Below are 8,588 nucleotides of genomic sequence, written 5' to 3' on the forward strand. Positions count from 1 at the left end.
CGGCTCAAAATTAAATAATGGTTTCTTAATTTCTAGACAAGTTTGGGACCTACTCACAGTCACAGCAAACCATTTTTTGTGGGCTACTTGGATTCACAAAACTAGGTTATCTAAACTTAGTTTCTGGGGTCACTGAACCTGGGGATGTAAGTTGGAGTTGGAGGAGCCTGTTGATGTTGTGTAGTGATTTTCAAGCAGTTTAAACAGACAGAAACCAAAAGTCCAAAACTCTTTAAACAAGCATTTTATCAAACAGGAAAACGACAGTTTCATCAACTGAAAAAGACTTAACATTTTTTTCCTAGAAAGAAAGAGAACATCGAAGTGTATTGACTGAAAAAGGAAAAAGAATCCAAATTTAGACCGAGGGCACAGCACAACTCAAACAATTCAGCTTCTTGAACCCAAAATTCATTTGAATGTATCAGTAATCATACCACCCTAAAAAAAACATCAAAACATAGAAATAAATGGTGATCTAAACCTTCTATAAAAAAGATGATTACACGCCAAGATCAATATTTATAAGGTTTGCTAAAAGTTATTTGCGGAATTATCACCTTTATTTATAAAGAAATAAGATCAATAGCTATAATGAGATAAACTTAACTAATTCTAGAAACTAATAAGTTAATAGAATTAAATTAAGGTAGAAGTGAAATCAAAACCTAAACAATAAGCTTTAATCTCAAGAATATTCAAAGAAACTCTTTAAACAAAAACAAAGTTTTTATTCAATTAAAGGATTGCTTTTACCAAATTAAATAGCTCTATTTATAGAGTTTAAAATAAAATAATCTTAATCCTAAAATGACTAGGATATGCGGCCAAGATTCCTAAATCAACAAGGAAACAAATAACTCCTTAAAAAGAGTGAATAAGATATGGTCAAGATTCCTAAATAAACAAGGAAACAAATAACTCCTAAATAGATGTCATCAGGACTCTTTGCTGGATTAGGATCTTTAGTGGAATTAGGATTCTTTATTGAAGTAGGATTCTTTGTGCTACATGGGTTCTCATCATCAGGACTCATTGCTGGATTAGGATCTTTAGTGGAATTAAGATTCTTTGTTGAAGTAGGATTTCTTGTGCTACATGGGTTCTCATCATTCCTCCTTTCTTTGAAAAGATTCATCATCGAATCTTGCTCGAATATTGTGAAAGAAGCAAACATATAATCTCAAAGAACAATACTAACTCATTATCAATCTGCAGATCTTTCACAAAAGTTGTTAGAGGAACTTTAGAACAAATAATATTTTCAATGCCAATAAAATCAACATGTTCAATTGGCTCAATGGCATGAAGTAAAACATTTTTATCCTTCACCAGCTCAACTTTTGCTTCATCTTCAATAATGATCTCTTCATCTTGGATTTCGCTCAAAAGTTGCAAATTATTCATTCATTATGCTTTTTTTTATCTTCATTGACTGAGCAATTTACTTTTTCTATATCATCAATATTAGTTTCCAAAGATGGCTTAGATTCAGCTTTATCTTCAAGATGCTCTAATCCCTTTAAATCTTCAAAACTATTTTTAAGGCTACTCCTTAAAGATTTTATATCCTTTGAAAGTTCATCAATGAAATCTTGACGTTATTGTCTTTCTATCTTCTTTGGCTTAGGTTTAGGATTATAAAAATTTTGCAAACACTTTTCATAATAATCATCATTCTTTCGTCCCCACAATCTATCATAAGATTGATAAAGAAGATCTCGACGTCCTCTAGCAAACTCCTCCTGATAAAACATATCTTACACACAATCGCACGTGTTTAACACTCAAAGTAAAGACATTTACTCTCGTGTTTCACTCAATTAGGCTTTTATCCTCTAATGAGCTCACCATTTGCCTTGTACCACTCAACCTCTACTCTTTGGCACTTATAGAGACTAAAATAATCAAATACCTAACAACCAAAGTTGTAACAACTCAATAACCAGCAAATCAGATTTAGAACATACAAGAACACAAACTAGATAAACGAAACTAGACTTAATAACCAAGATTAACTCTAAACACAATAAAACATACAAGATTAAGATGAATTAATGACGAACTAATTTTGATAAACAAATAAACAAAAATGATAGATTTGATTTACGTAGAATAAAGAATGTATTTAACACTTAAAAAATAAAAGGAACGAATGAATTGGACTCTAAGAATAGCAAAGAAGACTAATTGAATAAAAGAAACTACTCTAGACAAGAAAATGAATCACAAAGAAGAAGAAACTAATGGATTGATATATATTTTTTTAACAAAACAAGAACAAAACACATAGAGCTTAATTTGATTGAAACGTCTCGAAGACTTTAACCAAACAAATTGACGAAGAGAATAAGATGAAGAGAAATGTGAAAACAAAAGAGTAGGTGAGTAGAAGAACAATGAAGATAACAAATAAGATACGTAACCAAACCTTGTAAGCTAGCTCTGATACCAAATGATGTAAACCTTTTATAGAAGAGAAGATTACACGCCAATATCAATACTTATAAGGTTTGCCAAAAGTTATTTGTGGAACTATCACCCTTATTTATAAAGAAATAAGATCAATATCTATAATGAGATAAATTTAATTAATCCTAGAAACTAACAAGTTAATAGAATTAAATTAAGGTAAAAGTGAAATCAAAATCTAAACAATAAGTTTTAATCTCAAGAACACTCAAAGAAACTTTTTAAGCAAAAACAAGATTTTTATTCAATCAAAGGATTGCTTTTGCCGAATTAAATAGCTCTATTTATAGAGTTTAAAATAAAATAATCCTAATCCTAGAATAATTAGGATATGCGGTCAAGATTCCTAAATAAACAAGGAAACAAATAACTCCTTAAAAAGAGGGAATAAGATATGGTCAAGATTCCTAAATAAACAAGGAAACAAATAACTCCTAAATAGATGTCATCAGGACTCCTTGCTGGATTAAGATCTTTACTGGAATTAGGATTCTTTGTTGAAGTAGGATTCCTTATGCTACATGGATTCTCATCAAAGGGTTAAGAAAATCTTTCATGCAGCGTCGTTAGCCAACTGATCTCAAGAAAAATGAATCTGTTAATAAAATCAAAGAAACCTGTTGCCAAACTCAATGGAAAAAGAAAAGAGAGATTGATGTAAAAACAAATTAAAAAAAAAAAAAAACATTATTACTTACAATCGGTTCAAAATTGAATGTGGGCCGGTTCAATTCGCCTGGCTACTGGATCTGGCCTAGTGTCCTGCCGCATGCCTTCAGCCCAGTTTGTTTTTTAAATAAAGTTAAAATAAGGTTTTTATGAAATTCTTAATCCTAATTTCTCTAATTTTTTTTTCTAAAATACCGCATTAAAACAAGCATAATACTCCCAATGGGCTGGTGAAATTATCTAATTGTTTATTCATGCATCATATAGTATATGTAATTATTATTTTGATCTTAAATAATAATATAAAATAAATTTATAAAATACTTTAATAGAATTCTAAATTTTTTATATACATATCTATAGGATGAGAAGAATCTTATTCCAGTTACTTAGAGTCCAGTGGTATGGGACAAATAACCTACTTATTCTTGCTTATGTATACAGGTGACTCATCGTTTTCTTTTCTTTTTTTAATTACATCTTTTTAAATTTAAAAATAATAAAATAAATTGAACAATTCAAATTTAAAATAATAAAATTATATTTAGATCCTAATTAAATGAATTAAATAAATAAAAGTTATTATTTTTCAATATTAAAAATCTACAATTTTAACTTTAAGCTAGTTTTATTTTTATTTATTTAAATTAAATGTAACTAAGTTATAAAATAGTTTAAATTTATCCCATAGATTAATGGAAAATTTATTTTTCCCCGGTCTTGCCAACAAAGTAAAAGATGTGGTTTATAAGTTATAGTTTAGGTAAGTTGAAGTGGCTAAATGGTTTCTATAGAATAATAGAAACCGACCATGCCAAGTTCAGGGCCACAAATATATTAAGCCTAAAGCTAAAGTAGTGAAATGTGGAAGCTGAATCTATTGAACACTTGTATTTCAGGTGTTGCTTTACTGCTGGTATTTTCTTTTAGCTTTGTAGGTACCTCAGGGAACCAAGTTGCTTGTTTTCTTGCTAGTGTTTAGGATAGTGTTTCGCTCTTTGTCTAATATTATTGTGTCCTGGGAAAATGTATCATTCCTGAACTTCAGAAAAGAATCATTGACAGTTTGACATTGGCATTTGCACAAGAAATTGGTGCTAAAAATTGCCTCGTTTATACAAGCACAAAAATACAGACTGCTTGATTAGATCTGTAATTTATGGAGTAATTTAGAGTAACTGATGATGAAGTAGTTTCATCTAAACTAAACATCTAATTAAGACCCAGAAAGCAACATTGATTTCAAATACCCTGAAAGCAATTTGCCAACCAAGATCTCAAACAATTGAAAAAAATACTCATAGTTAATCCTGAATCCTCCCACAAAAAACTCATGGATTCATCTAAAAAAGTGAAATGTCAATATATATATATATATTAGCTTTTGATGTTGTACCATTTTCGTTCAGTATATAAATTGTTATGAATCTTGGTGCTAAGCCCACATCAGAAGATACATGACAATGGAGATTGGATAGAGGATGAAGATGATATAGAGATGTGAAGGCCCTGTCTCAGATGCATCCAACCACAGCACTTGGTTCAGACAGTGCGTCTGCTATCTTTTTCTTTCTTTTTTTTTTTTTTTTAAATCTTGGCATTTATTAGATCTAATTTTAAGTATTCTCAATAATAAAATCAGCCCAAGTCCCTAAATCATACTTTCATGTTGCGTTGATCCTAAAACAATCAAGAAGGATAAATTGCCTTTAGGGGTAATGCATGCCAAACAATAATAAACAATTGCCTTTAGAGGGAAAAATTAAAAGAATTGGATTGCACGGAAATTTCTAAAAAAATAACGTTTTTTGTGCGTTAGATATTAATATTTTTTAAAAAAATTATTAAAAATTTTAAGAAAATTATTTATTTATTAAAATCTTGGAGAATGGCAAAATATATAGAAATAGAATATTGAAATGAAGTGTGATTGGAATTTAAAAAATTATATACTCGAAAGAATAAAATATATACACATAGTATTTTATAATCTTTATATTTGTTTTACTTTATATATATATATATATATATATAAGTAAAAAATTTAATTTAGTAATTTAATTTATAATGAATGATTTATTTGTTTATTTTTCATTTCCATCAAAAGATATCATCATTAACTTTTAACGATTAATTTATCAATTACGTCATGTTATTAATAAAATATCTAGAAGATTAATACTTATACTATAACTTGATATCTATGTAAGTATAATATATATATATATTGATATTATTAACATTTTTGTTAATGTTTCACATTTTACTCCATTTAAAAAAAAAATATTATATTCCGTGTTATGTCGTGTTGCGCCGGTAAGTGCTAAGTTTAATTCTAGGGTTTCATGTAAACATGGTGTAGAGCTGGCATAAGAGTTGGGAGTTAACAAACATTGTCCTGGAGTGTGGCAATCTCAGGGCGGTCAATAACTTTCTCAGTAACACACGTAATTTTGCTCTTTAGGGAATACTGATTCAAGACTTCAAACATATTAGTATTTCTTTTTATGGCTTTTTCCGTAGTGCAATTAGGTGTAGTATGCATCTAGAAATTCGCTTGCTCTTAGAGGTTAATATCATATAAACTTTAACTTAGTACAGTAGATTATTTAAGCTGCGGTAATCTCATTTGTATTATAATATGTGAGTAATTTTATAAATAAAATGGATTGACCAAATCAACGGATTTAATAAAAATTACCAGAAAATTAAGGAGGGAATTAAAGTTTTTTTAATTGTTTTTTAAATTTTGGTGAGTTTAATAATTAAATAATTTTTAGTTAAGAAATGTGAAAATAATAGTATAAAATTCAAATAGTTAATAAATTATGGTGAAAAAATATTTAATAAGTCGCAAATTTGATGAAGTAGAAAATATTACCCGCTAAATAAATTAATAAGTTATTAATCTAATGGCTAAAGTTAAGAGATTCCAATCTAATAATATAAATTCTTTTGGTGCATATTATACCTAGATGCACTATAGAAAGGCTCCTTTTACTAGTTTTTTTTTTTTTTTCACTTGTGTTACTAGAAATGCAAATAAATTAGCACACATGTTAGCTAAATTTTCCACTACTATTTCGAGTGAGGAAGAACAATGGGTCGGACATCTTATTGCTATTGGGTTTGCTGTACTTTATAAAAGGGCAAAATACGTTTTTGATCTCTTGAATTGTTCGGTTTTATTTTATTAAGTTTTTAAATTTTTTAAAATTAAATTATACTAAAAAAAAATAAAATATATAAATAAATAAAAGAATATTAAATTTATTATTTTAATTAGACACTAAAATTAACTTGCACTAAAAATAAAATTAAAAAACTATCTCTTGAATTGTTTAGTTTTATTTTATTAAGTTTTTAAATTTTTAAAAATAAATTATACTAAAAAATAAAATATATAAATAAATAAAAGAATATTAAATTTATCATTTTAATTAGACACTAAAATTAACTTGCACTAAAAATAAAATTTTACTCTAGTTAGATATTAAAATTAATTTTGAACGAGTTTGATTCTTGATAATAAGTTCAAGTATCAAATTGTAAAATTAAATTACCAATTTAGTCTTTCGACTAATATGGAAGAGGGCAATAGTTAGTTTTATTAAAACTTATGAAGTTTTTAATGTAATAAAAGAAGATGCAAGAACCGAATTATATATTAGACTAAACCTCAGAGGATAAACAATATTTATATTTAATCATATTAAGTTAAGTAAAAAGATAGTATAAATTAATCATATTCTTTTAAAATATAATTAAATTCTACAAAAATTATAGATATAAAGCTTAGAGTTGACTATCATAGGCGATATTAATACAATAATATTAGTGAAGGTAAATTAATTTTAATTTTATTTAATATTTATTTTAAACTAAAGGATGTAATAGTTTACGTAATAAAACAAAAGAGATATTAAAATTAGTTATGAAAATAGAGAAATCTATTACTATAATTTAACAAAGTTTAGGAAGATTAAAATATTTAATCCATTAGGAATATATTAGAAAATTTATTCACATTTAATATATATTTTTAATTTAAGAGCGTAATAATTTAATGAAGTCTTTTTCTTAAAAAAAAAGTTCAACAAAGTTAAAAGGTAGAGGTATTAAAATAATAATTAATAATGTAATTTACTAGTATAATTTGATATAGCTCCGAGATGTTAAATTATTAACCCATTAATTTAATTAAACTTTTGAACTAACTATTTATATTTAGTGAACTTATTTCTATTAAGAAAAAAAATTCCAGCAGCTGCCTATAGAGAATTTCTTTTGATTCTTTCTCCATCCGTTGTATTTTTTCTTTTTACCGTTGACAGCTGCTAATTTAAACTCTTTGCGGGTTTACCTATCACCTATCTCAATAAAGTTTATGATTGGTTCGAAAAACGTCTCAAGATTCAAGCGATTGCAGATGATATAACTAGTAAATATATCCCTCCCCATGTCAACATATTTGACTGTTTAGGAGGAATTATGCATATTTGTTTTTTAATACAAGTAGTTACGAGGTTTGTTATGACCTATTTACCTTGTTATTTATTTATAGTTTTCTTTACGGTATATGATGAGTAAAACTTAAAAAAGAAATTTATTTTTTTAATAAAAATTATATGTATTTTTTGAACGCAATCAATTTTATTTATCTCTTACAAGTTATATTTATCAATCATTATTAGTGAAAAACTCTTTATATTTTAAAAAAAATATTATATTTAGTAATTTTTTATTTTACAAAAATAAAAGTAACCCATTGTTTAGACTGAGAGATTTTGTAAAATTCATAAATTTAAGTTAAATCTGCTATTTGGCAAGAAAAAAGAAATCATAATCCATAGATTTTTAAAAATTCCTATCTTCTAAAACCTCTCATTCTTCTAAGTTCCATTAAAGATGTGGCATTTTGGAATCTATAGTCTTTAATAAGTGATGGACATTTAAAGTATTTTTTTTTAATTTTAAAATTATCCCTCTTAACTTTCTAATATATCAAAATTAATTTTAACTCTAAAAAAGTAAACCCTATATCCTACAAATTGTATCATTTGTGATCTTGAGAAACATATTCTCTTAAAAGAAAATAAAAATGAAACCTAGATCATCACCTAAAACTTCATCATTATCTCCTAATTGCATACTTAGATTCTCCATTAATATGTTTATTATATTCCAAATTTGATTTTTATTTTATTTTATTTTTACTTTTAAAAATTATTTTTGATAAAATTAGTTAAATTAATAATTCTCGCATTGGAAAAACAATTTATAAAAAAAAATTAAAAAAATAATATTATTAAATAAAAAAATTTAAATTTATTTTTTTCAACACCCAACAACATTTCCAAATATTATATTTATGTATGTTACTATTAAAATTATTTGGTGATTTCTTTTCTTCTTCTTAGTTATTAGTATCAGAAGAAGGATGTGTA

This window comes from Ricinus communis, chromosome 4 (assembly GCF_019578655.1).
Source record: "Ricinus communis isolate WT05 ecotype wild-type chromosome 4, ASM1957865v1, whole genome shotgun sequence".
NCBI lineage: Eukaryota > Viridiplantae > Streptophyta > Magnoliopsida > Malpighiales > Euphorbiaceae > Ricinus > Ricinus communis.